The following is a 19932-nucleotide window of genomic DNA, read 5'->3' as shown; positions in this document are numbered from 1 at the left end:
TGGGGGAGTGGTGCGTTTACCTCAGATCTCGGGCAAACAGTTCTAGATGCAGAACTGTCAAAAACTGATCTCCTGGGCCAATACCAAACATTCGTCAGCAATCCAAGTGCAGCCAAGATCTCTGCTCTGCACTTTGCTTCTGATCATCTCCATCCACTCCCTCAGGCTTCTCTCAAAGCACTGATCTATGACGAGTCAATCAGTGGGAGGTTCCCCTAGCAGGTTTCCCATCTGTCACCAGGCTGATGGTGTCCCAAGTGCCCCCTCCAGGCCTCAGGGCAGCCCTACAATTGGCTGCTCAGTTCCTCAGTTAACTCAAAGAAGAGACTTTTACAAGTCCAATAACAACAGGCCTCCTTAGGATCTGGTTATAACTTAAAGGTAAAAAATAAACACACAAATCTTCCCTCCACCTGGGCACAGCCCCAAGCTCCCCTGGTGTTTCTGCTTCAGCAGGCTACTCCAGCCCTTTCTAGCTGGAGTGACTCCACTGGTCTCGGCTCTTCCCTGCAGGAGCCTCTCTCAATCACTGCAGTGTCTCTAGACAGAGCCTCCTGAGCTTCTCCCGCTCTCTGTAGCTTCCCGCTACCCTGGATGAGGGAACAGCTGAACTCTCTCAGGTGTGCCTCTGCAATAAATCAAGGTTGTCCAGGCCCAGGCCTCCGGCCCATGGAGGGGCAAGCAACCTTGTTAACACCATCCTACTCTTGCTTTTGCCTGACACTGGCAGCGTTGCTTGATGTTGATGCTCTTGATGTTGATATCAGACACAGAGGAAGAGGGCTTTGTTCAACATCAAGATAGCCCAGAGAGGAGAAAATAGTAACCTATTTTACAGTTCTACAGAAGGCATACTGGTCAGTGATTTTCCCTTTTGGTCTCCTAACATGGTTAATTTGGACATAAAGATGTCTGACAAACATGTGTATAATAAGGACACAGGTAGAATATGCTGGGGTCATACAATTAGGCTCAGATTCAGGAAATCACACGAGAACATGCTTAAATCCACCCGGGAGAGTCCATCCATATTCAGGACAGCACTTAGGCATGTAATTGATTTAAAGCACACACTTAAGTCCCGTTGACATACATAGAACTTACACATGTGCTGTCCTTGATGCTTTCCTGAAGCAGGATGCTTTTCTACCTTTTAAAATAAAGTAAATTGAGTACATTTAATGCTTCTCAGAAAGGTACTTTTGTTTATTCACAGGCCACGTTCACCATGGGCAGCAGTAAGGACAGGCTTCCCAACATTGCATCTCCAATGTGTCTTAACCCTTCCCTAGAAGACCACACTTCTACATAGAAAAAGAGTAGTTTAGTTTCAGTGTTGGTGAAATCCTTGACCTTTTTGCTGAGACTTGCAGATAGACTGCAGACAAGACCAACTGTATTATTGAAAGGGACACTGTCAACTTGAAAAAAACAACCACACGTCCAACTGAAGAGTTTCTATCTAATATTGTCCACAGTAACCCCTTAAGAAAACTGTCATTAGAATGGATTCAATAATATTTTTCTCGCTGTTTCCAATTCTTATATTTTGTGCTTTTTGACATCGCTTTGCAGTTTCTCAATTTCACTCTTGGTTTTGATCGTGCATATCTTTTCCCAGGCCTTACAGAAAGGAGTTCACCAACAGCAGGGCTGAAATGGAAGAGGCAACAGGCGAGTGTGTGCCCAGAGAGAACGTAGTGGACCTGAGCTTCTTTGGAATTGTTGCACTTAGGGCGAGAGTTAGGTGACATTTGTCAGACTAAACTTTTTCTTTGGTTGCAATAAATAAATAAATAAATAAATAAAGCAGATTTGGGTCAACTGAAACATTTTGGAAATTTGTGTCAAATTTGCCAATTTTTTTCAGTTGAAAAAAATGCAGAGAAAGTCAAAAACGTTTCATTCTGACAATCAAAATGAAACATTTTGATTGGAAATTACTTTTTGCTTTGAAATATACTTTTTTTTTTAAAAGGCACAAACTCAAAAATGAAATGAAACTTTTGTTCAACTTGGAATTACATTTTTTCAATTCTTTTCGGGGTGCTGAAAACAGAAAAAAATTCATTTTAGGTTGATCTTAAACAAATTTTTTCCTGATTTTTTGTTTCAGCCACCAAACAAAAAAACATCTATTAGCCCTGAGGTGAGCTATTTGCACAGCTCTACTCAGGGTTAACAAAAAGACTAATGCAGACATCAAGGGTGGAGCAGAAAAATCCTGAAGATAATTCCAGGACATACTATTATATAGAGGGTTTCTAGCAGGGCAGCTCACCTCTGATGGGATGTCTACACAGCTTGTAATAGCTCACGGCAGCGAATCTCAGAGCCCAGGTCAACAGATTTGGGCTTGCACACCGTGCTAAAAAACAAGATGTTCTGGCTCAGGTTGGAGCTTGGTCTCTGAAGCCCACCCCTTTCCCTGAGATACAATGTTTACACAAAAACAACGAGGAGTCTGGTGGCACCTTAAAGACTAACAGATTTATTTGGGCATAAGCTTTCGTGGGTAAGAAAAACCACTTCTTCATATGCATGGATCCAGTCCACACCTGGGCTGGATCAGGTGAGTCCACTGTAAAGAACAGCAGAAAGCCACAAAGAGGGAACTGGGGAAGCTCAGGAAACTGCAAGGAGTCTCCTACAGGAAACCCCCTGATATCAGGGGCATTTGCAGGTCAGAACCCAATGAGCAGGAGGTTCTTGTGGGAAACCTTACGTGGGTCTGGGGCTGGAGGGCAGAGTCAGAAGGCTGAGCTGCAGCTAGGATGAGTTGGGAAGACTAGCTGTGAGAGTAGACTGACCAGAAGAAGCGCTCTGACTTTGACAGAAAATGCCAGAGCTAAGTATGTGCTTTTGTTGTTGTGGTGGACTTTGTTTTGGGACCCTGAGGACTGTTTTGAACTGTTACTATTACTAAGCCAGGCCCAGGCAGGGGTGGTGTTAACCCAGAGAATTTAGGCCTGGAAGAGCAGGAGAAACAGAGGCACAGTGCCACAGAGTGACCTCTGCCCATGAAGGGGTACTCAGGAGGCAGCCATCCCTGTGACAGGCCTTTATCAGAAACTTTAGTTTTAAAAAAGTGTCAAACAAGCCTGGATGACAGCATCCCTTTAAACTGGAAGAATATAAGGCACTTCCCGTCCTCATCTTAACTTTTGACTTTGTGTTTATATCCAGAACACTCCACAACTGAACTGTGCAGCAGAGAGCCCCTAATATTTGATATGAGATGTAAATGTTTGTTTATTCTTTACAGAACAGTAATTCTGGAGTGGTAGCTAAATATAAATGGAATATGAATATCTGCTGAAAAACTATACCACACGACTTTTAGAGTAGGTTTTATGTCAATTAGCAATGCAGGTGTAGGAACAAAGGTTTCGTAAGAATGATGCCCGTACATTACTTGCAGATGCTCACTCAAAAGCTACATCAAAGCACATTTCAATCATTCTGAAGTGGGTGTACTTAAAGCAAAATACTGACTCATAAAACAATTCTGAAAACATACCTCAACTCATTAAAATAAATGTGAATTAATTGACATGCAGAACCATTTCCTATTCAATGCTCTTTTTCTAAGTAGAATGGGTGTTTGTCATCTGGAAATTTTGTATCTCTAGCTATACAAATATAGGCAGTGAAGCGCCACGCATTGCCCCTCCGGAAGAGGTAATAGTCTCATTGACATCATAATTGCATTGAGGAAAGTACATGGCTCTGTGTGTTTTCAGATGTTTCCACCTAACCTCATCTAGTTAAGCATTGATATTACACACCCATCACTGTGCAGTCTGAGCTCCTAAGTATTTACTTTACTAAACAATGTGTTCGATCACGCTAAGGAAGTGGTAGAAGGGGAGAGGCATGTAACCCCTTGTCACTTTCACTTCATGTTCGTGAGCAAGTGAAAACCATGTGCTAGTGGGGAGAGGGCAGGTGAATGGTTATTTGGGTGGGGAACTGAGAGGCCCATGACCCTTCCCCAGTGTGGACTAGGATGCCTGCTACATCTTTTAAAAAGGCTAAACATGCTCATAATTAGTCTCTGGTAGTTTCTGGCCAGGAGTTTTGTGGCACAGATATTGAAGGTCCTGGTTGCACGTGACTCCTTGCTATGAAGTCAGTGCTATTAGTCCATCACTCTCAGGAGAAACTGTTTAGAGGCTCTCTTTGACCATTATTATATTTACAAACAAAAACGACCGTTCTAGGCATCAATAATATGTCCTATGAGGCTGAGCACCTGATAGGATGGGAGGAAGAACACAGCCTGATTAACAGCATCGGAGGCATTATGCCTTAGAACCATGCCTCCATCTGCTCCTAGGTTAAGTAACTTGCCCAAGGAGACATCAAGAAACAGGAAGAGAACCAGGAGTCGGACCTTCAACCTGATCACCCCATTAACTGGAGGCATGTATCTCCCACTGAAGTGAATAGGGCCTCAGCAGTCATCCCTCTCTCCTAGTCCCTTGCTCAAACCTTCTGATCATATTCCCTTTACATCACTGCATGAAGAAGAAACATTTTGCTCTAAGGATAAAAATTAAAAACAGAGGTGCTGTTTATTCTAATATAAAAAAAACATAAATTGTCTTCCCTAAGCAAATCACTTGTCTAAATTCCATTGAAAACCTAATCCTTCCTTCAAAGACAAGTGATTACCTCTCAACTATGGTGAGAGATTGTGAAAGTTGTTTGTTTCTGGACATTTCAAAGAGGTAGACCAACTAGAAAACCATTATCTAGTTCTGCATGTGCTCTATTCAAGTTTCCCAGAAGCGTAGAAAATGTAACATTCAGTTCACACACTGAACAAATTTCATGTAAACAAGTTATTTCTAATACCAATAGGTGTCCAATAATTGCCTTGCGCTGAGACAACAAAACATATTTTTGTTCTAGGAACAAAACATAATGTATTTGTTGGAGTGTTATTGATGGCTTGTTCTATTTATATACCAGAGTTCACATTGTAAATTAGTGTGGAAGAACATACTTTGCAATGATAACATTTCAGTGTTTGTACCAGATTGTATCTAAAATATTCACTACGGTTTGAGCTGAGATGAGCCTAAATCAAACACTTACACTCAAGTGTCCCCAAACTTGGGATCTGGATCCATATTCAGATTACTCAGGCTCATTTCTAAAATATTCCTAGTCACCCACCTTTTCTTTCTGATACTACACTTGTGGCAGATTAAGCACACACACAGAGGCAGGCAGATTGCTCCTAGATGCAATGGTTTCCAGTTCCTGGGGAGTACAACCACAAGATTCTCCTTTTTCTACGACAGCAGTCAGAATACAAACTGATGCTCCAATTTATTTCAAGACTTAGGCCTGGTCTACACTGGGGGGCGGGGTGTCGATGTAAGATACGCAACTTCAACTACAAGAATAGCATAGCTGAAGTCGATGTATCTTAGATCGACTTACCTCCCATCCTCATGGCGTGGGATCGACGGCTGCGGCTCCCCCGATGACTCCGCTTCCGCCTCTCGCCCTGGTGGAATTCCGGAGTCGACGGGAGTGTGTTTGGGGATTGATTTATTGCGTCTAGACGAGATACGATAAATCGATCCCCAATAGATCGATTGCTACCCGCCGATTCAGCGGGTAGTGTGGACGTACCCTTAGTACTCATTCTAATGACAGTGCTCAGAATTCTGAGCACAATATTACATGGGTAGCCACTCCCAGTAGCTAAGAGAAAAACAGACCTGGAAGGACTGTTGCAGAGCAGAGAAAAGTCTGTGGAGTTAGGTTATGGGGGAGAAGTCTGACTGAGAAAGGGAACAAAGATGTTTAATTTAGTGTCAGTGCCTACACCACCTTCACTAAATCTCCCACACCTGGCCCTTGTGGGCAGATTCACTTTGTTTAATTTGTTTTCAACCTCTGTTCCACTTAGTAATTCATCCCACGTGTAATCCTACACATTTTAATGTTCGACACTTCCATTATCTTTCACTAAACACCTATTGCTAGTCTCTTAATGCCAAATTTAGAAGGAGGGAGAAAAAAAGTAGTGTATCTGATACACACACACTTTGGACTGTTAATCCACAGCTGGCACCCACTGCCTCATTATCAGAAGGAAATTAAACTGGAGGGAATTCAGAGAAATGCAACAAAAATAACGGCAATAGAAGGGGTTGGTGTACAAAGAAAGATCAAGGGCTGTCACGTGCAATTCTTACTCACTTGCATTAGTGTAACCCTGTCCTGGTTCCCTCCCCACTCTGAACTCTGGGGTACAGATGTGGGGATCCGCATGAAAGACCCCCTAAGATTATTTCTACCTGCTTAAAGGTTAAAACTTCCCCAAGGCACAATCCTTTCGTTGTCCTTGGACGGTATTGCTGCCACCACCAAGTGATTTAGCCAAGGAGTCAGGAAAAGGACCACTTGGAATTCCTATTTCCCCAAAATATTTCCCCAAGCCTCTTCACCCCCTTTCCCGGGGAGGTTTGAGAATAATATACCAACCAATTGCCTTTAATGAAAGTACAGACCAGACCCTTTAACTTTAGGACACTAAAATCAATCCAGTATCAGAGGGGTAGCCGTGTTAGTCTGCATCTGTAAAAAGCGACAAAGAGTCCTGTGGCATCTTACAGATTAACAGACGTATTGGAACATAAGCTTTTGTGGGTGAATACCCACTTAGCCAGACGCATGTAGTGGAAATTTCCAGAGGCAGGTAAGAATCAGGTTAGAGATAACAAGGTTAGTTCAATCAAGGAGGATGAGGCCCTCTTCTAGCAGTTGAGGTGTGAACACCAAGGAAGGAGAAACTGCTTTTGTAGTTGGCTAGCCATCCACAGTCTTTGTTTAATCCTGAGCTGATGGTGTCAAATTTGCAAATGAACTGAAGTTCAGCAGTTTCTCTTTGAAGTCTGGTTCTGAAGTTCTTTTGCTGCAAGATGGCTACCTTTAGATCTGCTATTGTGTGTGCAGGGAGGTTGAAGTGTTCTCCTACAGGTTTTTGTATATTGCCATTCCTAATATCTGACTTGTGTCCATTTATCCTTTTACGTAGGGATTGTCCAGTTTCGCCGATGTACATAGCAGAGGGGCATTGCTGGCACATGATGGTGTATATTACATTGGTGGATATGCAGGTGAATGAACCAGTGATGTTGTCGCTGATCTGATTAGGTCGTGTGATGGTGTCGCTGGTGTAAATATGTGGGCAGAGTTGGCATCGAGGTTTGTTGCATGGATTGGTTCCTGAGTTAGAGTTACTGTGGTGTGGCGTGTGATTGCTGGTGAGAATATGCTTAAGGTTGGCGGGTTGTCTGTGGGCGAGGACTGGCCTGCCTCCCAAGGCCTGTGAAAGCGAGGGATCATTGTCCAGGATGGGTTGTAGATCACTGATGATGCGTTGGAGAGGTTTTAGCTGAGGACTGTAGGTGATGGCCAGTGGAGTTCTGTTGCTTTCTTTCTTGGGGCTTGTCTTGCAGCAGGAAGCTTCTGGGTACACGTCTGGCTCTGTTGATTTGTTTCCTTATTTCCTCGTGTGGGTATCGTAGTTTTGAGAATGCTTGGTGAAGATCTTGTAGCTGTTGGTCTATGTCTGAGGGGTTGGAGCAAATGAGTTTTTACCTCAGCTCTTGGCTGTAGACGATGGATCATGTGGTGTGTCTGGCATGGAAGCTGGAGGCATAAAAGTAGGCATAGCGGTCGGTGGGTTTTCGGTATAGGGTGGTGTTAATGTGACCATCACTTATTTGTACCGTGGTGTCTAGGAAGTGGATCTCCCGTGTAGATTGGTCCAGGCTGAGGTTGATGGTGGGGTGGAAGCTGTTGAAATCGTGGTGGAATTCTTCCAGAGTCTCCTTCCCAGGGGTCCAGATGATGAAGATATCATCAATGTAACGTAGGTAGAGAAGGGGTGTGAGTGGACGAGAGCTGAGGAAGCGTTCCAGGTCAGTCATAAAAATGTTGGCATATTGTGGGGCCATGCGGGTGCCCATAGTGGTGCCACTGGTTTGGAGGTATATATTGTCACCAAATTTGAAATAATTGTGTATGAGGATAAAGTCACAGAGCTCAGCAACCAGTTGTGCTGTGGCATCATCAGGGATACTGTTCCTGACAGCTTGTATTCCATCTGGGTGTGGGATGTTTATGTAGAGAGCCTCCACATCCATGGTGGCTAGGATGGTGTTTTCTGGAAGATCACCAATGCATTGTAGTTTTCTCAGGAAATCAGTGGTGTCATGGAGATCTCTGGGAGTGCTGGTGGCATAGGGTCTGAGTAGAGAGTCCACATATCCGGACAGTCCTTCAGTGAGAATGCCAATTCCAGAGATGATGGGGCATCCAGGATTTCCAGGTTTGTGGCTCTTGGGTAGTAGATAGAATAATTCCAGTTGGGGCTCTAAGGGTATGTTGATTTGTTCCTGTGTCAGTGTATGGAGTGTCCTGAGTAGATGGTGCAGTTTCTTAGTATATTCCTCAGTGGGATCTGAGGGAAGTGGCCTGTAGAATTTGGTATTGGAGAGTTGTCTGGCAGCCTCCTTTTGGTAGTCAGACCTGTTCATGATGACAACAGCACCTCCTTTATCACCCTCTTTGATTATAATGTCAGGATGGTTTCTGAGGCTGTGGATGGCATTGCATTCTGCACGACTCAGGTTATGAGGCAAGCGATGTTGTTTTTCCAGAATTTCTGCCTGTGCACGTCAGCAGAAGCATTCTACATATAGGTCCAGACTGTCATTTCGCCCCTCAGGAGGAATCCATGTGGAGTTCTTCTTCTTGTGCTGTTGGTGGGGGGGGTATCTGTGTATCAGTACGCTGTTCAGTGTTATCTTGAAGGTATTCTTTGAGTTGGAAACGGCGAAAGTAGGCTTCCAGATCACCACAGAACTATATCATGTTCGTGGAGGTGGTGGGACAAAAAGAGCGTCCCCGAGAAAGGACAGACTCTTCTGCCAGGTTGAGTGCGTAGCTGGATAAATTGATGATATTGCTGGGTGAGTTAGGGGTACTGCTGTTGTGGCCCCATGTGGCAGGTAGGACTTTAGACAGCTTACGGTCCTTTTTCCTTTGTAGAGAGGTGAAGTTTGTAATGTACATCTCTTGTCTTATTTTAGTAAAGTCCATTTGTGTGGAAGGTTGGTTATTTATGAAAGTCTCCAGGTTGGAGAGCTCTTTTTTGATGTTTTCCTGTTTGCTGTATAGGATGCTGATCAGGTGGTTCCTCAGTTTCTTTGACAGTGTATGGCATAATCTCTCACTGTGGTCTGTGCAGTATGTAGATAGCAATGGATTTTTCACCTTTAGTCCATTTGCTATGATGTCCATCCATTTGCATTTGGAAAGGAAGATGACATCTGTCTGTACTTGTGCAAGTTTCTTCACAAGAATCTCCAGGTTATAGTCAGGAGCAGAGGAATGAGAAGTATAATGTAAGGGCCGGATCAGATGATAAACAGTCACATAAAAAAGAATATGGCACATCAGAAAAAGGCAGGCTAATAAACAGGGACAAGTTTTTAAAGTGCTTGTACACAAATGCCAGAAGTCTAAATAATAAGATGGGTGAACTAGAGTGCCTTGTGATAAAGGAGGATATAGATATAATAGGCATCACAGAAACCTGGTGGACTGAGAGCAATCAATGGGACACAATCATTCCGGGGTACAAAATATATCGGAAGGACAGAACAGGCCGTGCAGGGGGAGGAGTGGCACTATATGTTAAAGAAAGTGTAGATTCAAATGAAGTAAAAATCTTAAGCGAATCCACAGGTTCCATAGAGTCTCTATGGATAGAAATTTCATGCTCTAGTAAAAATATAACAGTAGGGATCTATTATCGACCACCTGACCAGGACAGTAATAGTGATGATGAAATGCTAAGGGAAATTAGAGAGGCTATCAAAATTAAGAACACAATAATAGTGGGGGATTTCAATTATCCCCATATTGACTGGGAACATTTCACTTCAGGACGAAATGCAGAGATAAAATTTCTCGATACTTTAAATGACTGCTTCATGGAGCAGCTGGTACGGGAACCCACAAGGGGAGAGGCGACTCTAGATTTAATCCTGAGTGGAGCGCAGGAGCTGGTCCAAGCGGTAACTATAGCAGGACCGCTTGGAAATAGTGACCATAATACAATAGCATTCAACATCCCTGTGGGTGGAAGAACATCTCAACTGCCCAACACTGTGGCCTTTAATTTTAAAAGGGGGAACTATACAAAAATGAGGGGGTTAGTTAGACAAAAGTTAAAAGGTACAGTGACTAAAGTGAAATCCCTGCAAGTTGCGTGGGCCCTTTTTAAAGACACCATAATAGAGGCCCAACTTCAATGTATACCCCAAATTAAGAAAAACAGTAAAAGAACTAAAAAAGAGCCACCGTGGCTTAACAACCATGTAAAAGAAGCAGTGAGAGATAAAAAGACTTCCTTTAAAAAGTGGAAGTCAAATCCTAGTGAGGCAAATAGAAAGGAGCACAAACACTGCCAACTTAAGTGCAAGAGTGTAATAAGAAAAGCCAAAGAGGAGTTTGAAGAACGGCTAGCCAAAAACTCCAAAGGTAATAACAAAATGTTTTTTAAGTACATCAGAAGCAGGAAGCCTGCTAAACAACCAGTGGGGCCCCTTGATGATCAAAATTCAAAAGGAGCGCTTAAAGATGATAAAGTCATTGCGGAGAAACTAAATGGATTCTTTACTTCAGTCTTCACGGCTGAGGATGTTAGGGAGATTCCCAAACTGAGCTGGCTTTTGTAGGTGACAAATCTGAGGAACTGTCACAGATTGAAGTATCACTAGAGGAGGTTTTGGAATTAATTGATAAACTCAACATTAACAAGTCACCGGGACCAGATGGCATTCACCCAAGAGTTCTGAAAGAACTCAAATGTGAAGTTGCGGAACTATTAACTAAGGTTTGTAACCTGTCCTTTAAATCGGCTTCGGTACCCAATGACTGGAAGTTAGCTAATGTAACGCCAATATTTAAAAAGGGCTCTAGGGGTGATCCTGGCAATTACAGACCGGTAAGTCTAACGTCAGTACCGGGCAAATTAGTTGAAACAATAGTAAAGAATAAAATTGTCAGACACATAGAAAAACATAAACTCTTGAGCAATAGTCAACATGGTTTCTGTAAAGGGAAATCGTGTCTTACTAATCTATTAGAGTTCTTTGAAGGGGTCAACAAACATGTGGACAAGGGGGATCCGGTGGACATAGTGTACTTAGATTTCCAGAAAGCCTTTGACAAGGTCCCTCACCAAAGGCTCTTGCGTAAATTAAGCTGTCATGGGATAAAAGGAAAGGTCCTTTCATGGATTGAGAACTGGTTGAAGGACAGGGAACAAAGGGTAGGAATTAATGGTAAATTCTCAGAATGGAGAGGGGTAACTAGTGGTGTTCCCCAAGGGTCAGTCCTAGGACCAATCCTATTCAATTTATTCATAAATGATCTGGAGAAAGGGGTAAACAGTGAGGTGGCAAAGTTTGCAGATGATACTAAACTGCTCAAGATAGTTAAGACCAAAGCAGATTGTGAAGAACTTCAAAAAGATCTCACAAAACTAAGTGATTGGGCAACAAAATGGCAAATGAAATTTAATGTGGATAAATGTAAAGTAATGCACATTGGAAAAAATAACCCCAACTATGATGGGGGCTAATTTAGCTACAACGAGTCAGGAAAAAGATGTTGGAGTTATCGTGGATAGTTCTCTGAAGATGTCCACGCAGTGTGCAGAGGCGGTCAAAAAAGCAAACAGGATGTTAGGAATCATTAAAAAGGGGATAGAGAATAAGACTGAGAATATATTATTGCCCTTGTATAAATCCATGGTACGCCCACATCTCGAATACTGTGTACAGATGTGGTCTCCTCACCTCAAAAAAGATATTCTAGCACTAGAAAAGGTTCAGAAAAGGGCAACTAAAATGATTAGGGGTTTAGAGAGGGTCCCATATGAGGAAAGATTAAAGAGGCTAGGACTCTTCAGTTTGGAAAAGAGAAGACTAAGGGGGGACATGATAGAGGTATATAAAATCATGAGTGATGTTGAGAAAGTGGATAAGGAAAAGTTATTTACTTATTCCCATAATACAAGAACTAGGGGTCACCAAATGAAATTAATAGGCAGCAGGTTTAAAACAAATAAAAGGAAGTTCTTCTTCACGCAGCGCACAGTCAACTTGTGGAACTCCTTACCTGAGGAGGTTGTGAAGGCTAGGACTATAACAATGTTTAAAAGGGGACTGGATAAATTCATGGTGGCTAAGTCCATAAATGGCTATTAGCCAGGATGGGTAAGAATGGTGTCCCTAGCCTCTGTTCGTCAGAGGATGGAGATGGATGGCAGGAGAGAGATCACTTGATCATTGCCTGTTAGGTTCACTCCCTCAGGGGCACCTGGCATTGGCCACTGTCGGTAGACAGATACTGGGCTAGATGGACCTTTGGTCTGACCCGGTACGGCCTTTCTTATGTTCTTATGTTCTTATGAGTTTGATGGATTTCCACTCCACACGACTAAATGAAGTGCCTTGCATGCTGTCAAGTATCAGAGGGGTAGCTGTGTTAGTCTGGATCTGTTAAAAGTGACAAAGAGTCCTGTGGCATTTTATAGACTAACAGACGTATTGGAGCATAAGCTTTGTCAGAAGCATGTAGTGGTAATTTCCAGAGGCAGGTATAAATATGCAGGTAAGAATCAGTTTAGAGACAACAAGGTTAGTTCAATCAGGGAGGATGAGGCCCTCTTCTAGCAGTTGAGGTGTGAACACCAAGGGAGGAGAAACTGCTTTTGTAGTTGGCTAGCCATTCACAGTCTTGTTTAATCCTGAGCTGATGGTGTCAAATTTGCAGATGAACTGAAGTTCAGCAGTTTCTCTTTGAAGTCTGGTCCTGAAGTTATTTTGCTGCAGGATGGCTACCTTTAAATCTGCTATTGTGTGTCCAGGGAGGTTGAAATGTTTTCCTACAGGTTTTTGTATATTGCCATTCCTAATATCTGACTTGTCTCCATTTATCCTTTACATATCAATCAGGATCTTAAAAGAACTTTATTATAAAGAAAAAAGTAAAAGAAGCACCTTTGTAAAATCAGGATGGAAGGTAATTTTACAAGGTAATAAAAAGATTTAAAACACAGAGGATTCCCCTCTAGGCTCAACTTCAAAGTTACAAAAACAGGAATAAACCTCCCTCTTGGCATAGGGAAAAGTCACAAGCTAAAACAAAAGATAATCTAATACATTTCCTTGCTATTATTTACAATTTCTGTAATTTTATATGTATCATTTCAGGATATTTTTAGGAGCTGGTTTATCTGCTTGGTCTCTCTGTTTGTCCTGAGAGGGAACAAACAGAGCACAACAAAACCTCCCCCCCACAGATTTGAAAGTGTCTTCTTTTCCCATTGGTCCTTCTGGTCGGGTCCAACTAGGTTAATTGAACTGATTAACCCCTTACAGGTACGTGATTCTGTACCTCTGGCCAGGAGGGATTTTATGTTACTGCTTACATAAAGGTTGTTACCCTTACTTTATATTTGTGACAAACCCTAGATGTGTGCGTGTGTTATACGTCCCCCCCTTAGTGCTTGATTTGCAGAGGACAAGGCGACATGAGAAAATTAAGTTGACCTAAGTTACATCAACATACAGCCACTGCAGTAATAGAATCACTTTTGCATGTTCACACTATGCTCCTTGTGTCAGTAGTGCACATCCTCACCAGTAACGCTTGCACCAATTTACCTGTCAGTGTAGGGCATTGTGGGATGGCTTCTGAAGACAGCAACAGTTGATGTAAGCAATGCAGTGTCTACATTGATACTGTGTCGACCTAATTATATCGACTTAGTGCTATGCCTCTCGTGGCGGTGGACTTATTAAGTTGGTGTCGTGGTTGAATTACATTGGTAATTACATCGTGTGGGAGCTACATTTTAGTGTAGACACTTACAGAGTTAGGTTGACATAAGCTGCTTTACATTGACCTAACTCTGTAGTGTAGAGCAGGACCAAGTCTGTTACAAACCTAGCTAGAGAGCCCTGCCCCGGTAGCTTGTGGTTTTAGCTGTGGAGAGCCCCAGTTCAATACTGGGTGCATTGACCAAAATGGTGGGCGTCCTATTATAGCACTTACTGATGCAAACTGTCTCACTAGCTAATCATGGAAATGCTCACTCAAGACAGCAAAGGTTGCATAACTGGGCCTAACAGAGAAATGTGAATTTGTTTGGCTAACTTATGACTAACACACACACGCGGAATAGGATTTTCAACCATGTTCAGAATATTGGCTTAACTCTGATCTTATTGAAGTCAACAGTCCAGCTCCCATTGACTGTAATGGAAGAAGAGTTAGGCCAATGTGGAGAACTTTTGAAAATCCCATCTAAAATGCACTTTAAAAAAAATCCACAGATTGATGTAGGGTATAAACAGGGGTAATGGAGTAAAATAAAGACAAGAAAAATTATGCTGAATATTAGGAAAAGCTTCCTGACTATGCGCTAGACCCACAAAGGGACTTAAAGCACAGCATCACCCTGCAGCACCTAACTCTGAGGTGCTTTGCTACCTGGTGGAATATACAGCCCTAGACTCCTTGTAAAATGCATGGGGAGAGAGAGGCATCAAAGAATGAGATCCATAAAAGCCAGCATGCTGAACAAGGAGCTGCTGAAGCTAGCCAATAGGAAATGCTGAGGAGAGGGGTGGGTCCTAAGCCCCACCTTTCAAAAGGACTCAGGCATATTAGGCTCCTCACTTGGGATGTAGAAGACCCAAGTTCCAGTGGTTTGTCACCTGTGGGACCCTGGTCACACTAGTGGATAATGGATTTTGTTTTTTAAAGTGAATGTAGAGTTGAAAAGCACTGACAACACAGGGCTCCAACAGAAATAGTAAATAACGATTTGCACATTATGAAAGGCATACTCCATCTTATCCTTTGCGATACTTGAGCAATTTAATGGAAACAGGCAAACTTCATGAATATTAGAAACTTAAAGTAGCTGTTGTAAAACTTTTTTCAAAAGAGTTACAAGATCTATCACAGAAAATGCCTCCAGCCCACGTTCAAGAAACAATGTATGATTGGGGTGGGGTGGGGAGGGAGACTGGGACGCAAGAGAGATGCTATTTTTGTCTGCTAAAAGACTCACTTCAATCATTGCAATTAAGAGTAAAGCAGATTACAGTCTAGTTTCTTTTCACTTCTGTGATATTTCCATCCTCCAGTGCTGATGATTCTTTTCTTCAGTCCAAATCTTACAAGCATCAACTACTGTATGCCTTAAGTTTAGAAAGGGAACATTTATTTTACTAAGTTTAAAGCCTACAGTAGGTAAAGTGTCCAAGAGCTGAATAGGCAACTTGGCAAATATGACGTTACTCGTTATTACTGACATACTGCCCTTCTATCGGAACAATGGGGAAAATCAGGCCTCAGTACAGTTCAGGAGAAGGGTTCAAAGATGACTTTTAAATCACCTTTGTGCTCCCCAATTCTGGGGGCCCTCTAACTCCATTTCCAGTACATGCCATAAATTAGAGCAGCCTTGGGGATGCTCTATTTTATGTTGGCTGCCAATGACCCTAAGGGGCTGTTTTGATAGTCAGAGATGGCTGAGGCATAGGGATATCCTAGCTGTGTTACCTTACCGTTGGCCATGCCCCCTATGCCTGAGGCAGAGGGAGGCAGTGTATGAGCTGCTATGGCAGCTCCATGCTACCTGGGGATTCTTCTGCATAGTAGGTAGTGAAGGCAGCTTTAGCACTGGTTTATACTTTGCTGTAGCAGTGCTAAGAAGCCTTAATGGACCAGAGGGAGTAACCATTTACTTTGGTATTAAAACCATGTGCAATAATGACTATCAAAGCCAAAATGGAAGGAGCAGAGATGTGTGAATAGTTGTATTATTATAACAATTAAATGAATTGAACTAACAGTTTTAGTAGAAAGTTCAGCCAATAATTTCAAGGTTTATTCCAGTTTGATGAATTTACACTTGCTATTTATATCACTATATGTAGAGTTCTTCATATTACCTAGGGCTTAGCATCACTAACTGGATTTATATTATTCCCATTATTAATGTCATTTAGGATTAAGATGATTTTTTGCCCCACATCAAATATTTTAATGTTTCATACACTGCTTGTACCTATAGTCATGATGTCCCTCAGAATAAAATCGGAATGCTTTTAACAAGACAAATAGAAGAGAGATGACAAAATGAATTAAATGTGACACTTCCTGAAGATAATACTCCATAAATGGCAGATTATACAGTTCTTTAAATTATAGCTTATTTGAGTTTATTTGTTTATTTTATAAATCATTACATTTATAGTTGAGGTTTCTTTATATATACAGCTTCAGGCCTATTCCAAATTCTATGCATTATGGCCAAACACTTTAGACATTTGGTGCTGAAAGCTAGGCATATATTAGGAAACATAGGTAACTGTAGTCAATAGAAGCTGTGGGTATTCAAATCCTCTGAAAATCAGTTTACTTATTTAGATTAGTGATTTGGGGTTGCTTAACGTTTGGGTCCCCAACTACTGAAAACTTAAAAAACACTTGATGTTCAGCATATGGATGCTCAAAAACTGAGTCAACCTAAATCACTACTCACTGGTCAAAATCACAGGTTATAGCTTTATGATGCATTATGAACAAAATTGTTCAGATCACCTAAGTGACTAAGGAGCATATGTCTCATTTTCTAAAATGCTTAAGTCACTCGGGAGCCTACATCCCAATGACTTCCAAATTGTCTTTGGAAAAAGCAACTGATGCACTTTGAAAATTTTACACCATAGCTATACTTGCAACAGACTTGTGAAGTCTATTGTTGAGCATTATTATTAAATACCCTATGTCTAGCCAATGAGGAAGAGAGAAAAACAATTACTTTTCACTGTTGAAATAAGAATGCTCAGATGCATGCTGGATAAGATGAGAGCCATGATGCAGGCAGTCCTGCTGGGAGTCAAGCAGAAAAATCTTATGGGAACAGAATTTTTGTGAGATATTCAGTACTTTCCCAGTTATTCTCAAAATAGAATTATTGTGAGAACAACTGTTCTTGTAGTGTTTCCAAAAGATGTGACCAAGAAAGATATAGGAAAGTGAAAATTAAACAAAAGTTAATCAAACATTGAAAATGCTTGGTTCTAATGTGAGGTAAAAATTATCTTGTTTGATTTTTATCTGAATCATATTGTCCACCCCAAATGTACAGGAACACAGGAGTAATAAGTTGGTGCCACACCTCTACCTTGATATAACGCTGTCCTTGAGAACCAAAAAATCTTACCACATTATAGGTGAAATCGTGTTATATTGAACTTGCTTTGATACACTGGAGTGCGCAGCCCCGCTCCCCTGGGGCACTGTTTTACCTCGTTATATCCAAATTCGTGTTAAATCGGGTGGCGTTATATCAAGGTAGTGGTGTATTTGCTAATAGGGAACAACAAATATTATGAGTTAGGCACTATCAGAAAACAGAAAATTTTAGCTAATTTGTCTACTTGATTTGACCATTTGATCTTTCTAGTTGATGTAGAACTTTCTAACTACTATGCACCTCTCTCCCCACACTCTCTATTTATGCCCCGTTCATGATCATAGTATCTGGTGATAAGATACTGGGAATGTGTGTTATAAACTGTGATGCATTTTCAATGGCTCAACTTCCTTTCACAGAAGGATGTAGGGTCGTCTTCTTTGCCTTGGCCCATCATTAGGGGTCAGTAGCTCTTGTTCTTCGTGTCAAGCGCATCTTTCAAGCTGACACCAACCTCCCTCAGCATCTCAAACCACCTTTTTCTATGTCTTCCTTGTAGCCTTTGTCCCATGACTCCTAGCTCTTACACTCTCTGGCCAACATACCCCACATCTTATGATCTCACATGACCCAGCTATCTCAGTTGATACTCCCTCAGCTCTTCTGAGGCAGACAAACGAGGTTGGTAGGCTTAGCTCAGTCTTCAATAATGTTTATGTGAAATAAGCATGCTTCGGATCTGATAAATGAAAGATAGTGACAGGTAATGTGCATCCATTTTTAAAAAACAAAACTAAAACAAATAGTGTCCCTTTAAAATAATTATTTAATTTAAATAATTTAATTTAAATAATTAAAATTTTATTTTCCATGCTGATGTTTAAATAGTGATCTTCCCTCCCCCACTCGCTCATTTTCTACATGTTTACATTATGTTTTCACATATAGTCCCAAAATAGATTTTTTTAAGAAGGGAAAAACAGATTTTAGCACAGACTAACAAACGAAAATAAATTTCCAAAGGGCTGAATAGCCTGATTCTGTAATTATGCAATTTCCTAAATGTTGTAACGAGTAATGGAATGAGTGGCTGGGAGATTAATATTACATTGATGGCAAAGATAGAAGAACATTGTAGGAAATTATAGGATAATTAAATTCTCACCAGGCTCTGGTAAGGACCATTGGTAACATGAATGAATTATTCCTGCAAGGTTTTGACAATATACAGGAAATGGACATTTTAAGAAGTGATCTGACTGACAATTCAGTACCTGTTAAAAATTCACAAGGTTCCAGAACTGTTATTTCAAATGAAAAATTTTGCTTTGACTTTGCAGGAGGTCATATCGATTATGTCACTTGCATATGGATATAATGTACATAGGGCCAGATTCTGATCCCAGGTATGTTGGTGTAAATCTGCAAAAATTCTATTTAAGTCAATGCAGTTGTTCTTAATTTGCACTGAGAGCGGAATCACACAATAGACAGACGGGACGGTGCTATTTGCAAGAGTGATTTTCTTTTCTTAAGAATTTCGCAAAAGAAATATTTTGTCTATTATGTTAGCACCTGGATTTCCCACTGAAACTAGGACTCCATTATGCTAGGTTCTGGACATGCCTATAATAAAACACCCGCCCCCTCTCTGAAGAGCTTACAGTCTACATCAGGGGTTGGCAACCTTTCAGAAGTGCTGTGCCGAGTCTTCATTTATTCACTCTAATTTAAGGTTTCGCGTGCCAGTAATACATTTTAACTTTTTTAGAAGGTCTCTTTCTAGAAGTCTATAATATATAACTAAACTATTGTTGTATGTAAAGTAAATAAGGGTTTTAAAATGTTTAAGAAACTTCATTTAAAATTAAATTAAAATGCAGAGCTCCCGGACCGGTAGCCAGGACCCAGGCAGTGTGAGTGCTACTGAAAATTAGCTCGCATGCCGCCTTCGGCACACGTGCCATAGGTTGCCTACCCCTGGTCTACATAGACAAGACAGATAAAGACTGGGAGAAAGGAAGTGTTATCATTACAGTTTCCATGGATGAGGAACTGTGGCACAGCAACATTAAGAGTGGGATTTTAAAAAATGTGCCGGGTTGGCCCATCTCTGCTTCTATTGAAGTCTATGGGAGTTTTATGCTGATGGCTTTTGAAAATCCCATCCTGTGTGATTGCTAAAGCCCTTACTTATGAGTGTAGTCCCATTTAAGTCATTTGGACTATCTGCACAATTAAAGACTGGTAGAATAGGATCTGTAATGTGTTCACCTACTGCTATAAATGTGAAAAATGTCTCAGTGGAAAAATATAATTTGATGTATATGATTATTGTAATTTTTTATATTGCTACACTCTTTTTACAACTATTGCCATCCAGAATATTAGACTAATCACTACTTAAGTTTTCTTCAAAATGTCATATTACATCAACTATTAGACATGGCAGAACATGTGTTGGACTTCTAGAACAGTGAGATTCTTCTGTATTAATATGCCAATTGAAGGGGAATTTAAACAAAAAAAGTTTTAACCAGTTAGAATAATCCCTTCTGGAAATATTTTGCTAGTGAACAAACAAGTTCAAAATTACATTCTGGGCTGGC

At 41.2% G+C, this 19932-nt stretch overlaps 1 protein-coding gene across 12 annotated transcripts in view; it reads right to left on the bottom strand.

Moving 5' to 3' along the window:
* Window positions 1–19932, bottom strand: part of DLG2 (discs large MAGUK scaffold protein 2) — a 1465131-nt gene that overhangs the window by 41144 nt on the left and 1404055 nt on the right. The window lies entirely within an intron of this gene.

This window comes from Mauremys mutica, chromosome 1 (genome assembly GCF_020497125.1).
Source record: "Mauremys mutica isolate MM-2020 ecotype Southern chromosome 1, ASM2049712v1, whole genome shotgun sequence".
Taxonomy (NCBI): domain Eukaryota; kingdom Metazoa; phylum Chordata; order Testudines; family Geoemydidae; genus Mauremys; species Mauremys mutica.
Note: the sequence above shows the minus strand (reverse complement) of the source record. Positions and strands in the feature narration are given on the sequence as shown.